We start from the raw sequence: 15,191 nt of genomic DNA, 5'->3' as shown, positions 1-15,191 counted from the left end.
ACCAATGACCTCACACGAAGTTAATACCTGGAAAGGAAGTTGTAAACGATGCCCAAGTTCTGTCTACTAAAGAAATTTTGACTTTTTAAAGGGCGAGAAAGAAAAAGAAAAAAAGTATATAACTGCTGATCAAGTTCAAGGTTATTATAATGTCACTAAATATTATTTTAAATAAATTATTTATTGTTACGGTTTTACAATTTAAATCAGCTTCTTGTTTGTATTGAGCAAACGTATTTTCCATTTATTAAATATCCAATTAAAAAAAAAAGCGTATTTGTTAGGGGCGACAAAGAATTAACTTAGAGCCAAACGAAGCGAGAGAATGCAGCCAACAAGCGAGCGTGGTATAATGAAGTACAAGTAACTGTCGTATAACGCGGATGTTAGGTTCCATAGAAATGCCGCGTTATATAAATCGCGTTATACGCGACTTAGATCACATAGAAAAAGTAGGGTTAGGTTCCGAAATCGTTTTATTTTTAATTATATAAACAACAATGACATATCCAACAAAAACAATATTTTTATTTAATTCAGGTAATTCATGTAAGTTAAGAAAACAAACTATAAGACAAATACATAATATAAAATTATAAAAATTACAAATTGTACATAAATTTCATTGCACATAATGCATAAATGTTTTAGACACAAGAAAATAAAGTGCATATTTTAATCGTCATCACTGTCTTCAGAAATAACATTTCGTAGATGTTCTTTTAGTGGCCGGAGGTCGTCACCACTTGAAATCTCTTGGACATCATTTGCATAATTCTCATTGCATACTTCGTCTGGTTTAATCATCAAGAACTCAGTAATAAGACTTTGCTTACCACTATGCTGCAATTTTCTATTAAGTTCATAATATGGAGCTAAACAAATATCCAATTGTCTCGTGAATTTTCCGGACCGCTCCATTGAGGGATTATTATCCGTAAAATGACTTCCTAACTTTCTTGCCAAGTCCAATCCTTCTGCTAATTTCTTTAACGGATTCATCACAATCAGAATCTTCCACAGAACTTTCTCCGCCATTTGGTTCGACGTCATCTATTAATTGTACCAGTTCCTCCTCATTTCAATCTGCTTCTCCATCAATTAATGCGCTAATTTCGTTTTCAACCATATCGCAAAAGCCTTCTCCACCAAAAATGTGTGCGATGTTTATTATACGACGTAGCTCGGCATCCACTGGCGGTACGAAATTTTGTTCCAGAACGGCTTCAGGCCATATTTTTTTTCCAGCAAGCAGTCAGCGTAGACGGTTGTAATTCCTTAATGGACAGAGAAATAATTTTCACACAATTCAATATTGAAAACTCTTTCCACCCTTGAGGCAGTGTCATGTTTGGATTAGATTCCATTTTTTCCAAAATTAATTGGAATGTTCGCCGAATATAATATGACTTAAATGTTGATATTAACCTTGGTCGAGTGGCTGAATAAGTGAAGTAGTATTAGGAGCCAAAAAAGTTATTTTAATATTCGGATGGCTTAAATTTGTTGGGTGGTCTGGTGCGTTATCTAAAATTAGTAGAATTTTGAAGTCCATATTCTTTTTCTTTGTGTAACTTTCTATATGCGGTACAAAACTCGAAAAACCAATTTTCAAAAATGCAAACTGTAGCTCATGCCTTTTTGTTGGCCTGCCAATAATGAGGTATGGTGGACTTGTCGAGCCCTTTCATTGCACGAGGATTTGCGGATCGGTTAATAAACATTGGTTTTGTCATGTAATCACCTGATGCATTACTACAAAACAGTAGAGTAATTCTATCTTTGGAAACTTTGAATCCAGGAGCTGATCTTTCATTTTTCGAAATATAGGTGCGTCTTGGCATTTTTTTCCAATATAACCCAGATTCATCAGCATTGAACACCTGGTCTGCACTGTAACCACATTCTTCAATGGTTTTTAAAAGTTCCGCTGGGCATTTCCTGGCAGCTTCAACGTCTTCAGCTGATTCTCTCTGGATTTTAAGATTATACAAAGAAAACCGCTTTTTAAAATTTTCGAACCAACCCTTACTTGCACAAAATCCATGCTGAGAGATTTCTTCTGAAGAATCTTGATCCAATTCTTTTAAATGGTTATAAACTTTGAGACATTTTTGCTTAATAAGGTGTCCATCCGAAGGAATTTTCTTTTGAGTGCAATCTTCTATCCAAATCATTAGAGATTTCTCCATTTTTTCTATTAGAATATCGCGAACACGAGCAACATGCTTTGAACTTACCGTTGACCTAGCAACAGCACTTTCTCGGATTTCATGTTCATTTTGTTTGATTGTTCGAATTGTCGATTCATTTAAATTCAGAATCCTTGTAACAACTCCTGGTTTTTCTCCAATTTTCAACCGATCCAAGATTTTAATTTTTTCTTCGAGAGAAATGAATTTCCTGTTCAAGTTTTTTGGTTTTTTTCCCTTTCGTTGCAGTTTTAGTGGCCATTACAATAAAAATAAACTTTTACATTAAAAAAAAAACTGTCATAATGACATCGAGAATTTCAAATGCAATCAAACAAACACTTATTTCATGTAATTGAAAAATTGGACAATAGTTTCTAGTTAGATACTGTGTTTCAGTGCAACATATGGTTTTGCTTGAGTCTATACAGCATAGTTTCTGTGAGAGGGGGACATGTGATTCATTAGTTAGCGCTGTTTTTATTCCATCTGTCTCTAATTGCACTGTTTGTTGAGAAATATATTACACAGACTGCAAAAGCCTCTATAGTATCTTATCCAGGGATATAATAAAACGAAATTCGATACTTATAACTACTTGCGCGATACGGGCAGACACAAAATTAACGAAGATGAAATTTGATTTTTAAGTCCAGCGGTGAAAATATATAAAAAAAAATAAAATAAATAATGGGTTACTAGAAATTGTAGACTGTGTTATATCGAAACCGCGTTGTATAAGTATCGCGTTATACGAGGGTTATCTGTAGTTCATAATTAACCGAGTAAAGAAAGTGTGAGTAAAATTATCAAAATTGTATGTAATAGAAGTTTAGTTTTATTACATAAAATTTTAGCTAATGTCTTGATATAATAATTTTAGTTAATGTCTAAATGTAATAATAATTTTAAAAAATCGTGCATTCAAATTCATATTTTGTCTAAGTTGAACACTATCCAATAACCGATCTGAGTTCTCTTACATGAATTTCTCGTTGAAATTTATGATTTTATCATATAGTTCATAGATTTCAAACAAATGAAAGAATATAGTGGGAAAATATTGTAGTAAAAGTATAGCATTGAACATTATAAAATCTTTAACGTAATAACTTTTTTATACATGCTTCATTTTTGAAAAATAAATAAACACGGATTTTTTTCCATTCGAAAGATGAATTTTGTTCTGCTTTCTTAGCATATAACGTATTTGATTTGTCAGAGGGCTATCTATGTCAAGAATGCGGGTGGTAGAACAAGGTCTAGTGGCCGGGATCTATCTACGGTTTTTGCAAGTTCCTGTCACGGTGTTCCTAATAACTTTTTTTTTTCTTTTTCTTAAACCCGAATAAGAACTAAATGTACAGGTGTTTGAGTAGCATAAGATAACCTTTCTTTTAATATCCAGAGGAAAATAACTTTTTTCCCCTCCTTTATTCCTTGCTATTAACTAGAGTGCATTAACTTCTGTGTAATACTTTTAAAGAAACAGGAACTGTAAGCACAACAAAGCAACTTTTTTTGGGGGGGGGGGGATTCAGCTGCACGGACGGAGGATAAATAAATAAATAACAATACAATTAAAGAATTTAAAAAAATAATTCAACAGTAGAAAAATGTTCTCGGAGAATGACAGAGATTAGTAGGCAGTGGAGATTTTTTTTATCCCCCCCCTCCATCTTTTGTTGTTTTGAGAAGCAACTGGAACGGTCTATTTTTGAGGTGATTTTTTTTTTAGTTTAACACCATCATCATACCATGCAATACTTAATGGTAATTATTCTTAATGAATAATTCTAATTAAATTAGTAGCTTATTATGGACGTTAATAAAAATTGAATTAATGAACAGTTAATTATAATTAACTGTCCATTAATAAATTGATATTAATTTTTATTGATTAATAACTATTATTAATCAATAAAATTATTATTAATAATTATATTAATAATTATTAATCATTAATGCCACAATAATTATTCAAAAATGTTCTAATTTGCCATTTTTAATTTAGCACTTCATAAAATTATAACTGGAAAACATTATTCAACATCATATAAGCCATTATTTTCGATAGTTTCATCTACTGATGCAACTGTCCGCAAGAATAAAAAGTGAACATTTCCAATTAGCCAATACAGCTTGCCACAGTTGCAGTATATCGGGAAAAACTTCGGAAATCTAAAGCGCTTCTGGAGCTGATGTTGCAGGTTACCATTATGGGATGTATACCCAAACTTCGGTGTGGTTCAATCGATCTCCAACAAATAAAACCCGTGCCTACACATTCAGGTTGGCGAGGCTGTTAATCAAAATAACAATAATAAAAAAATGAAAAAATAAATAAAATAAATAAAATAAAGTTTAAAGCGTCGAGTTGATGCTCATTTTCAACAGCTTAAGGTAAATTAATAAATAAAATAGAATATACTTCATTATATACAAGCAAAATATTGCAGAAATTAAACATATAATAAAATCGACAGGTAAAAAACTATTGCAAATGCCTTTCGTGGAAAATTATTTTTATTTGACAAAGAAAAATGCGAAATGGAAAATCGAGAAATTTTAGGTTACTTAAATACGTAAGAAAGTGTTTATTGCCATAAGTGCAAACTACATTCGTGAGCCAGAACATTATGACCACCCGACCTGTTTGCAATCTGGTTGTCTGGAAAGGCGTGGTGGCGATATTTTAGTATCGGGACTGCGAACCTCATTACGTCCTCTAACCCTATTGTGAACACACCTCGACTCTAATTCTTACCTGCAAATTATTTCGGACTCTACATGGTGACAATGTGGCCCGATAGATCTGGACAGCAAGACAACGGCCAACGTCACAAGGCTCGCGTTGTTCGAAGATCATATTCAAATATTCCATGTGCTCCCCTGACCCCCTAATTCTCCTGATTTGAATCCCATAGAACATTTGTGGGATTATATGGAGCTCAGCATCCGCCAGTGCCTCGCTAAGTCGCTGACTTCCAGGATGATGTTCTGCCTAGTTGGTCCAGAATACCTCAAAACATCTTCCGTGGCCTAGTGGCGTTAATGCCAAGACGGGTGCAAGCGGCCAAAGGAGTCCGTCCCAGCAAGTTACTATGTAGGTGGTCATAAGAGTTTTCAATCGAAGATGAGTCTCGCGGAATATGCTCTCCTCATAGCCCCAGTTGCCATTGGCCATAATTCTAAAGAAACCAATCCAAGGTTACTCATTTATGATCTGATTTGAGAAGCACGGACGCATAAGTTCGACTCACAATAATAATTTGCGTAGATTGTCTGTCAGAGTGTAGCTATATTACCGTCACTCTGATATTCTTGTTCTTGATTGAGTTCCAAAGTACCTAGAAAATTAATATCAGACATTCAGAAATATTTGGGAGAAATTTGGAGAAAAAACTCAGCTAATAATATATAAATGTCTGAATTATTTGAATCGGAAATTTGATTGGACATTATTGTATAAAATATAAGGTGGTTTTCTGGTCTTTCTTTGCTTTTTTTTAATTCATTCTTCTCCTAATTAGATGATAATGTATCTGAAAGATATAGATGAAATATGTTTATTTTTTTCACCATATCTTTGTCTTTTAGATATGTTATTATGCAACCTGAGTAATGAAACTATATCACCTGTTCCATTATTTTATCTTTTATCACTATTTTTGATGTAATATGATCTTTGCCTTTAAATGCCATGATCGTGCGTGCGTGTGTGTTGGCTTATTTTATTTAATTCACAAATTGATTTTTGAAGGTCAGTTTGTTTTATAATATAATCTGATCATCAGCATACAGCATTGTGTTTAGTAACAGTTCTTCTAGTTAAATAGATACTTTGTTTTCCACATTTTTATCATTTGATCAATATATACACTGGTTGACATAACTTAAGGAACAAAGAGTAAAAAAACAGCATTACTCCGGGGGGGGGGGAGAAGAAGGAAAGAAGCATATGAAAGTCAGGTATATTAAGTAGAAGGTGAGTCTCGCTATCGTATAGAAATGAGAGACACTCTCGGCGGTATATGCAAATGAGCCATGCCATAAAAGTTCACGTTTTGGAGTGGTTTTCCATTTCGTGTCTGCAGTGAGAACAAGACATTCATGATAGCTTAATTCTTGAATATGGCTGCAAGACATAATTTAGCAGATGACTTCAGGTGGCAAGTCATCGTAAGACTAGAGGCCAGGCGGATGTGGCCAGATGGCTGCATGTCAATAGCTCCGTGGCGCATAGACTGTGGAACCAATTTCAATGGTCGTCATAAACAGCATCCCTGAGATATGGTGAAGAAAGGCCATGGGCTACAACTGCAGTGGGTGACCGATATTTCCGATTATCTGCACTGCGAAACAGGGTCCGAATCAGCTACGATGTGACCACGCGAAGGCTATGAGAATATTTCTGCTTCCACTGTGAGCAGAAGGCATCACAGAAGTGGTCTGTAGCTTGCACGCCCCTATTCCCATCACAGGAGAGAACGTTTGAAATGGCTTCACATCAACTGGACACGACTAATTGGGATCGATATTTTTAATAGACGAGTCCCGATTTGTTTTTCATAGCGATACCAGGCGTGCACTGATCTAGAGGGAACCAAAGATACGTTGTCATCCCTCTAATATCAGTGAAAGAGACACTTATGGTGGAGGTAATGTGATTGTTTGGGGGAGGCATCTCGTTGGATGGACGCACCAACCTGTATGTGTTTCCTAGCGGAACCATGAATGATGCAACTTATAGAGAGGAAGTCCTGGATCTCCTATGTTCGTCCGCATGCAGGAGTGATAAGGGAGACATTTATCCTACAAGATGATAATGCTGTCCTCATTGGCTCCTGAACCAATATCTTCAAGAAGATACTATCGTACGTATGGACTGACTAGCTAAGTCTCTTGATCCTTAATCCTATTCAGCATGTCTGGAATACCCTAAGTAGATATGCTTCTGCTCTCAACCAACCTCCCCCAAACGTTGAGGAACTTCAGAGGGAAACAGTTGTTGTTAACAGGAGAAATAGTTGTTGTTATTAACAGCTGAGCTCCTGAACACCTTTATAAATGGAACATCATTGTGAGCACTATATTGCTGTGAGGGATGACCACGTTTCTTATCGAGGCGCTTTGACAATCTCATTTTGACCTATTGTTTTTGATCATTGTCTTCGTGTATCCATTTGTTACAGAATTACACTATTTCTTTGCTATTTTTGTGGGTGTTTCTTTCATATCTCATATCGTACTGCTTTTCACTGAATTGCATAAAAATTCATCATAAAGTGTTTGAGTTATTGTGATTTTTTCTTTCTTACTTCATTTATGGCAACTATTGTATATTGAATAGAAATGAAGACGCTATGTCCCTGTTTTATACCTTGACTTCAGCTATTTGTTATATAATAATAATAGATTTATCTTTGTGTGAGATTCCATGTGAGATTCGATATCTCACATGCACGCGCACGCACGCACGCACGCACGCACGCACACGCACGCACGCACGCACACACACACACACACACACACACACACACACACACACACACACACACACACACACACACACACACACACACACACACACACACACACACACACAAAATTAAAGGGTATAAGGATGATATGCTTGAGTAGCAGCTCCACGTCTAGCTTTACCGTAACTACTCTGCTGCTGTTGCCTATATTCTCCAGCACCACAACTTTCCTGGCCATAGTAGCTACTGTAGTCATAATCTCCATATCCACTATAATCATAACTTCCATAACTACCATACCCTTGGCCGTAGCTTCCATAACCTTTACCAGATCCATAGCCTTGGGCTCTCCAACCACCTTGACTCCGTCCATAAGCACCGTAATTGCCACCTCCACCACAACCTCTAACACGAGGAACACTCCATCCACCGGCTACTCCACCTCTCATGTCATGGGGATCTGGCTAGGCAGTTGCTTTCTTAATGTCACAGTCTTTTTTACCAATTTTTTTGTCTTGGTTGTTTACAAACCTCTGTCACTGCTTCCTCAGCTTAAAAAGTAACGAAACAGAACTGTCTCCTTTGGTTCTTTAGTTTGTCAAATGAAAGCTCAATACCTTCAACCTTCCAAAATCTTTAAAAATATGATTTAATATAATTTTCTGACATATCGGACTCGATTCCTCCAACAAATATTTTCTTAACACCAGGTCTTGCTTTGGCACGTTTTGGATCAATTTACTTTCCTTTTGCTGTATGTGAAACACTCTGAAGAACCTCTTCAACTCCTTCTTGGGACCTAAATGTTACAAATCCAAATCCACGTGACTTGACAGTATTAAGATCGGTTTTTACATCTGTTATTTCACCACAATTTGAGAAGTATCCCTTTAAATCCTTTGTTCTGGGTCTCAACTCAATTGATTCCACCAATGAACAATATCTTTTCCACTTCATCAGAATTCTTATTTGTTTCTTCAGCGGTAGCAGTTTCGACCTCAGTTGTTTCGCCTTCCTGCATGTCCATAACTCCATTAGCGTTACTTGCATCGCCCATTTCTCCAACATAACCCTGATTCTTAGCATTATAATTAGCTTCATATGATTGCTACTCAATTTTTATAAATCTTCAACTACAGCTTTATAATAAAACCAATCGAACCAAACACCAACATACGAAAAGAACAGATTCCTGCAGTCTAGCTGCTAACGGATCCCGATGGTTTGCAAAATTGTAACAAATAATAATAATCTTCTTCTTCTTTCGCTGCGCGTTATTCCCGCTTCCTATGCAGGGTCCGCGTGTTACTTAGATGCGACTACTTAACAAATAATAATATTATTTTTAATTACAGTTCTTTTATTTTGATGACATCCTCAAAAATTCAGCTATTGTTAAGCAATAAACAGATGACTCCAGTTTTTGATAGGATGGACAAAGAGAATTTTAAGCTCGTCATGATTTCTTCCCCTCTTGTGTGAACATATAATTTCGGCTGTGTTGTCTGTCTGAAGGAAACAGTTTGATGAGTGCCGAGTAGTGCTAACGTATAACACTATGACTCTATTTCTTTCTCTCTCTCTCTCTCTCTCTCTCTCTCTCTCTATTGCAAGAAGGTCGACATGGATGACTTACTCTACTAGAATCTGCTCAAAATGGATCGAACTCAAATTCAATTTACAACGGGACTATGTTCTTGATAAGACCTCTTTATCGGGACCTCGACAGCTTGAGGTGGGCTTAGTTTGCATCATAAGGAAAAAAAGAAAGAATTCATTTGATGAAACATTCCTGAATTTTGTTAAAGAGGATCGGCAAAAAATCCGGCACGATGCTGAATTTGTTGTGCGGTCCCTTCGCGCGAAACACTTTGATAGTTTCATCTAAGTCAGTGGTTCTTAACCTTTTAGTAGTCGCGGCCCCCCCTAACTATCCTAAAATATTTTCGCGGTCCCCTAGTTTGTAGTAACACATAATAATAATTAAACTTTTTTAAAATAGTGGTTTTACTTACTGATTACAATAACAAAAAAAAATTAAGAAAACAAATTAACTTTTACTTAAATGTATGGGGTGGCCATAAAATAACTTTCCCTCTTTGGAGGTATATGTAGCTAAAACTAATACACGGAATGAGACCACATTTTATATCGAGACTTTCGAAGGCATGGGGAGATGAATTCCGCGGAAAAAAGATTTAGTACCAAAAGTCACCGATGGGGGAAATTTTGGCACTGGCGGAGCCGAAAGCAGTCAAATATTTGCAGTAAACGCAGATAAAAAGGATTATGCAAATTTTATTGTGCGTACGTGACAGCAGTGCCACCAATTCGACTTAAAAAGGGATTGGGAACGTTCAGGCAGTTATTCCGGGATCGATTCCCGGACATCACTCCATGTGACGTTTGGTTGTGCAGGTATTTTAGCATTTTAGTATTTGAAATCCGTTGTGTATGTTGGTGGCGTTCCCAACTTGCATGTCTTGAAAGAAAACATAAAACGTGCTGTTATGAACATCCAATCCGACTCCTTACGCTCAGCTGTAGAGCATGTCGCACACCGGATGCAATTTGCTGTACACAAGAAAGGTCAGCACATTGAAAATCGTGTATGTGGTCCAGAGGACCCTGATTCTGATGAATGAAACATTATTTCCTGTGAGTTCAATCACTACATTAATTTCTGTGTCTCTCGCAAGTTGTTGTTTTAGTTTAATTATTATTATTATTATTATCATTGTAACGCGCCACATATCCAGCTGGAATGAGTGACGCGGCTGTCGCTTACACCGTCGAAATGTTATTATTCCATTTTATCTACCTTTAATGTAATTATCCGCTTGTTTTCGGCTCCGCCAGAGCGAAAATTTCCCCTATCGGCGACTTTTGGTACTAAATCTTTTTTTCTTTTTTTTTCGCGGAAATCATCTCCCCATGCCTTCAAAAGTCTCAATATAAAATTTGGTCTCATTCCGTTTATTGGTTTTAGCTACAGATGCCTTCAAAGAGGGAAAGTTATTTTATGGCCACCCTGTATTTTAATTAGACCTCTGTTGTTTGAACATCTCTACTAATTTGTCCGTTCTTCCTTCAGCTGTGATACTCAATGTTATTTGCATGCAGGAGTCTATTTGGAGTCGATTTACACTGTGGAAAATCCCTTTTCACACAAATATGTAGAAACAAAAGGCAACAAATTTTGAATCGCAATTGTAAACAGGTGTGGATATTCCCTCCGGATATGGATCCAAAATTGAATCAAACTTTTCTTCTTGAAAATGGAGATCAGACTTAAATCCTTGGTCAATTCCAGTCGTGTGTCATCGTCCGTTGGTGATAAATTTGTATTTTCGCAGTTATTATATGGATCGACTCGCAGTGCTACCAGCAGCGAAAAACAGACTTGTGACGCCACCACAAAATAAACTACAGCATTAAGCTGCATAATTCAGATTACTAATACAAAACAATACAAGTGTGAAACAAAGTAAAATAAAGAACAAAAAAATTATTATTTTAAGAGGTTTCAAAATTTTAAACACTAGAAACGTTCTATAAATTTTCCGCGGCCCCTCAGGGACCGCTACCCCCCCTCCCCCCATTAAGAATCACTGATCTAAGTCTTGTCAAGATGGGTGAAGATGACGTCATACAGTTTTTCCTTTGGTACTACCAAATTAGGTTTTGTCGAGAATCTACAAATTCTTTTGCCACCTGAATCAATTAAGAATGGTTAAGTTGCTGGCTTTAAACTTTTTGAAAAAAAAAAAAAATGTTAAGCACAATACTGTTTTTCACCTTCATTTACAGGTCATTTGATCTTTTTTTATACCTGAACGCCCGAGTTTTCGAATTGGACAATTTTGTCACACAGCTGAATTCTAAACAATAAAATCCTTTAACCAACATAAATTATTTGTATATGGTCTTGTCTGGATGAACCATTCTTGCCATTGTCAGCAATAAAACTAGTAAAACTCCTTAAAACTGATCTGTGAAAACGATGAAGTTGGGGAGTGAGGTCTCGAACAAGTTCATATCCGCAAGAATCTTGCTTTATATCTTGTTGAAATCTTCGGCAAAGAATCTGTGCTGGAGATTACCTAATTGTCAAGACGCATTCATAGTTTTCTTTCAGCAGAACTTCCAGGTGTAATCTCCACGCGCAAAATACCTGGTCACAAATTTTGAACTAGGATTAGGCTTATTAGCGCAATAAATAATTTTGTTTTTCATTCCAAATGTAAAAATTAAAAAAAAAAAAACTCGATAGCTCTTCGTTTCTTTCTTTTAAGAAAAAACTTGTTTTATTTCCAATAGCCTACTTTCATTTTGCATGAGTTTACTAAAGTTCCTCGTTTGACTATCCAGGAAGTGTTCCACGAAATTAACATGTGAATCTTGCCACCTACGTTAATCGTGGGTATTTTTATCCATGGTCAACAACGAATCATTGACAAGACCTCCACTTTACAGCAAAAGAAAATGTTTGTGAACAGAAAATTAATGAGATAGCCCGTGTGTGATATGATTCATAATCATTCGAGGAAGGATAAAATTACTCGAATGTGACATCCAAAAAAGCCCAGAAAAGGAATTATTCATCGCAAACCACCAGGGCCTCAATGATGAAATACTGTCACATTCTTCCTATTCACCAGACCTCGCAGCGTCCGACTTCTTCCTCGTTGCTGCGTTTAAACCTTTATTGTGAGGAAAGTGTGTTGATGATGATGACGCACCAGTTTTTAGCGACGGTCTTGATTCAGACAACGAAATAAATGTCTCTTCTTCAAGGATATCCAGAAGGTCGTGCATAATTGAAATAAGTGTGAGAGATACATCTAGAAAAGGAGGAACAAGTGTGTCGCATTTTATTTTCCTATGACTATCAGATCTGGGTCAAGAAAATTACTTTCTGATCGCTACCTTCTATAATTGCAAAGGTGGCTTCGTTTTTTGGCGTGAATCGTGCTTGGTTCATTTCTGAGAAGCGTAATAATGTCGCTTCACAATGAATGGTCACACTGTACGAAATACTTCGAGTACTTTGCCGAACAGGAAAACGATGCATATAATTATGGATTTGTAATAAAAGCTAATAAAGGAGGAAAATTGCTGCAAAATCGCAGTGGTTTGTTATATGAGCCTAAAGGAATTATCTAAGGGCAAGTATATATAAGAATGCCCATATTTCAAATGAATACTCATATTATAAATACATTTTTTCCCGAATCAGGCTGCTAACCGTTACCTATTCTAAGATACGAGTAGTTGCACTCCTATATAAAGAGATTCAAGGTGTGTTACTGCTACACCTATTATTATTATTTTTTTTTTCAAGGAATGTTTCAAAATAGCGACATGTTTGTGTGGAAATCCTGTAGATATTATATCGGTCTTACTCACGAAAGGTACATGGTTGGCTTTCATCACTACAACAACAAATAAATATATATATATATATATATATATATATATATATATATATATATATATATATATATATATATATATATATATATATATATATATATATATATATATATATATATATATATATATATATATATATATATATATAGTTTGATTAGCGGAATAATGAATTACTGACCATTTAAAACTATATATTTAGAAATTTATGTACATTTAATCATACAAATACAAATTTATTTTGCAAATGATATTCTATCTTTTTCAATTTAGCTACTTGAATACAAATTGTACCCTACGGTTCTTCTTTATGAACTGGTCAATAACATCGTCATAAAAAGTTGGTTGTAACTTAATTTTCCCAAGCAGCAGGCACACTTGTAAAGGCTGGCTGAAGCTCACTGGCTGGAGCTATGTTGACTGCTTATGGCCTGTGTTTAAGCAACAGAGTGAGACGAGGTGAAATGGCTATGCGCACGCATGAAATCACAGTGCTGCTGCGAGGACCTGGAAGCTCTTACAACCGAGCAAGCCAAGGTAGATTTGACTAGATGAGCAAGCATCGGCCTTCGATACACAACGCAAAGCTCAATTATTACTGCGCAAGCTTAAGACGTCTTCTGTCTACAAAAATAAGTCTAAATGGAATTATTATTATTATTATTAGTAGTAGTAGTAGTAGTAGTATTATTATTACGGGCAACTCCAAGGAGTCCTTAGACTCATCAAGGGAGGTCCTAAACAACTACTCAACATCCACACAGTATCTATCATACTTTGCCTTGAACTCATTCACAGTCATGGCACCCACAACAAACTCTGGCAACCTATTCCACTCATTCACCACTCTCCAAGTAAAAAACCTAGTTCTAACACCCTTGCTAACCACACTCTTGCCCAGTTTCCATGGATGACCCCTAGTCTTCCCACCACCAGTCCTGTTCTGAAAAATATCATCTGAATTAATCTTATAGAAACCCTTCAGTAATTTGAATGTCTCAATCATATCACCCCTTTTCCGCCTATCAACCAATTTCTGCAACTCACAAATCTTCGACCTGTTGTCATCAGGTTCATTCTATAGACCTGCTATCATCTTGATCACTCGCCTCTGGATCCTCTCCACCTCCTCCCCATCAAGAAGAAACCCTGGCGCCCAGATCTGGGCACAATAGTCAAGATGGGGTCTTATCAAGATGGGGTCTCTGCTCGTCAAAATATTCTTCAGTAACCAAGTGATTTGATGAGCTGATTTAGCCACTTTTTCAATGTTCCCCCTAAACTTCACCTCCCTATCCACCAACACTCCCAAATCCCTGGCCTCGTCAATCTCCTGGAGTAGAGTTCCACCAATGTGGTATACTGCTGCTAATCTTTTCACCCCAAAATGCATAACCTTATACTTTGCCACATTAAATTGACATCCATTCTCCTTAGCCCAGTCCTCCAATCTATCCAAATCATCCTACAAAATTTTGACATCCTGTGCAATCACTATTGCTCTACCCAACTTTGCATCATCAGCAAACAAATGAACAGTTCTTCTCAGATCCTTTCCTATATCGTTAATGAACAAATTGAAAAGTAATGGTCCAAGAACAGAACCCTGTGGTACACTAGTCACAAGCCTGAATAAACCACTCTCTGATATCTCTCCATCAATCACCCTCTTATCCATCTCACCAACTCTATATCCATCCCCATATGCTGCAATTTACTGATTAGAATTCCATGTGGTATCCTGTCAAAGGCCTTAGCAAGGTCCAGCAGTATCACTGTATACCCATTACCCTTATCCAGTTCAGCCATCACTATATTATAGAATGTGAGCAAGTTACTGAGGCATGATCTACTCTTCACAAAACCATGCTGTCCTCCATACAGTAACCCATTTTCATCTATCCATTCCTGTATTTTTCCCTTGACTACTTTCTCCAAGATCTTGACAACGACTCCTGATATGCTGATCGGTCGGTAATTTGCAACAGCGGTCTTGGAACCTCCTTTATGCAGTGGAACTGTATTCCCCCTCTTCACCCCCCCTCGGGACTAACCCAGACCCGAGACCCAAATTAAACAAAAT

The 15,191-nt window shown here is 36.5% G+C and overlaps 1 pseudogene; it reads right to left on the bottom strand.

Moving 5' to 3' along the window:
* Positions 1-7,803: 7,803 nt before the first annotated feature.
* Positions 7,804-8,732, bottom strand: LOC150102051 (RNA-binding protein squid-like; annotated as a pseudogene).
* Positions 8,733-15,191: the final 6,459 nt, after the last annotated feature.

The sequence above is a fragment of the Typopeltis vanoorti genome, chromosome 11 (genome assembly GCF_054136105.1).
Source record: "Typopeltis vanoorti isolate ZY-2024b chromosome 11, IOZ_Tvanoo_1.0, whole genome shotgun sequence".
NCBI lineage: Eukaryota > Metazoa > Arthropoda > Arachnida > Uropygi > Thelyphonidae > Typopeltis > Typopeltis vanoorti.
Note: the sequence above shows the minus strand (reverse complement) of the source record. Positions and strands in the feature narration are given on the sequence as shown.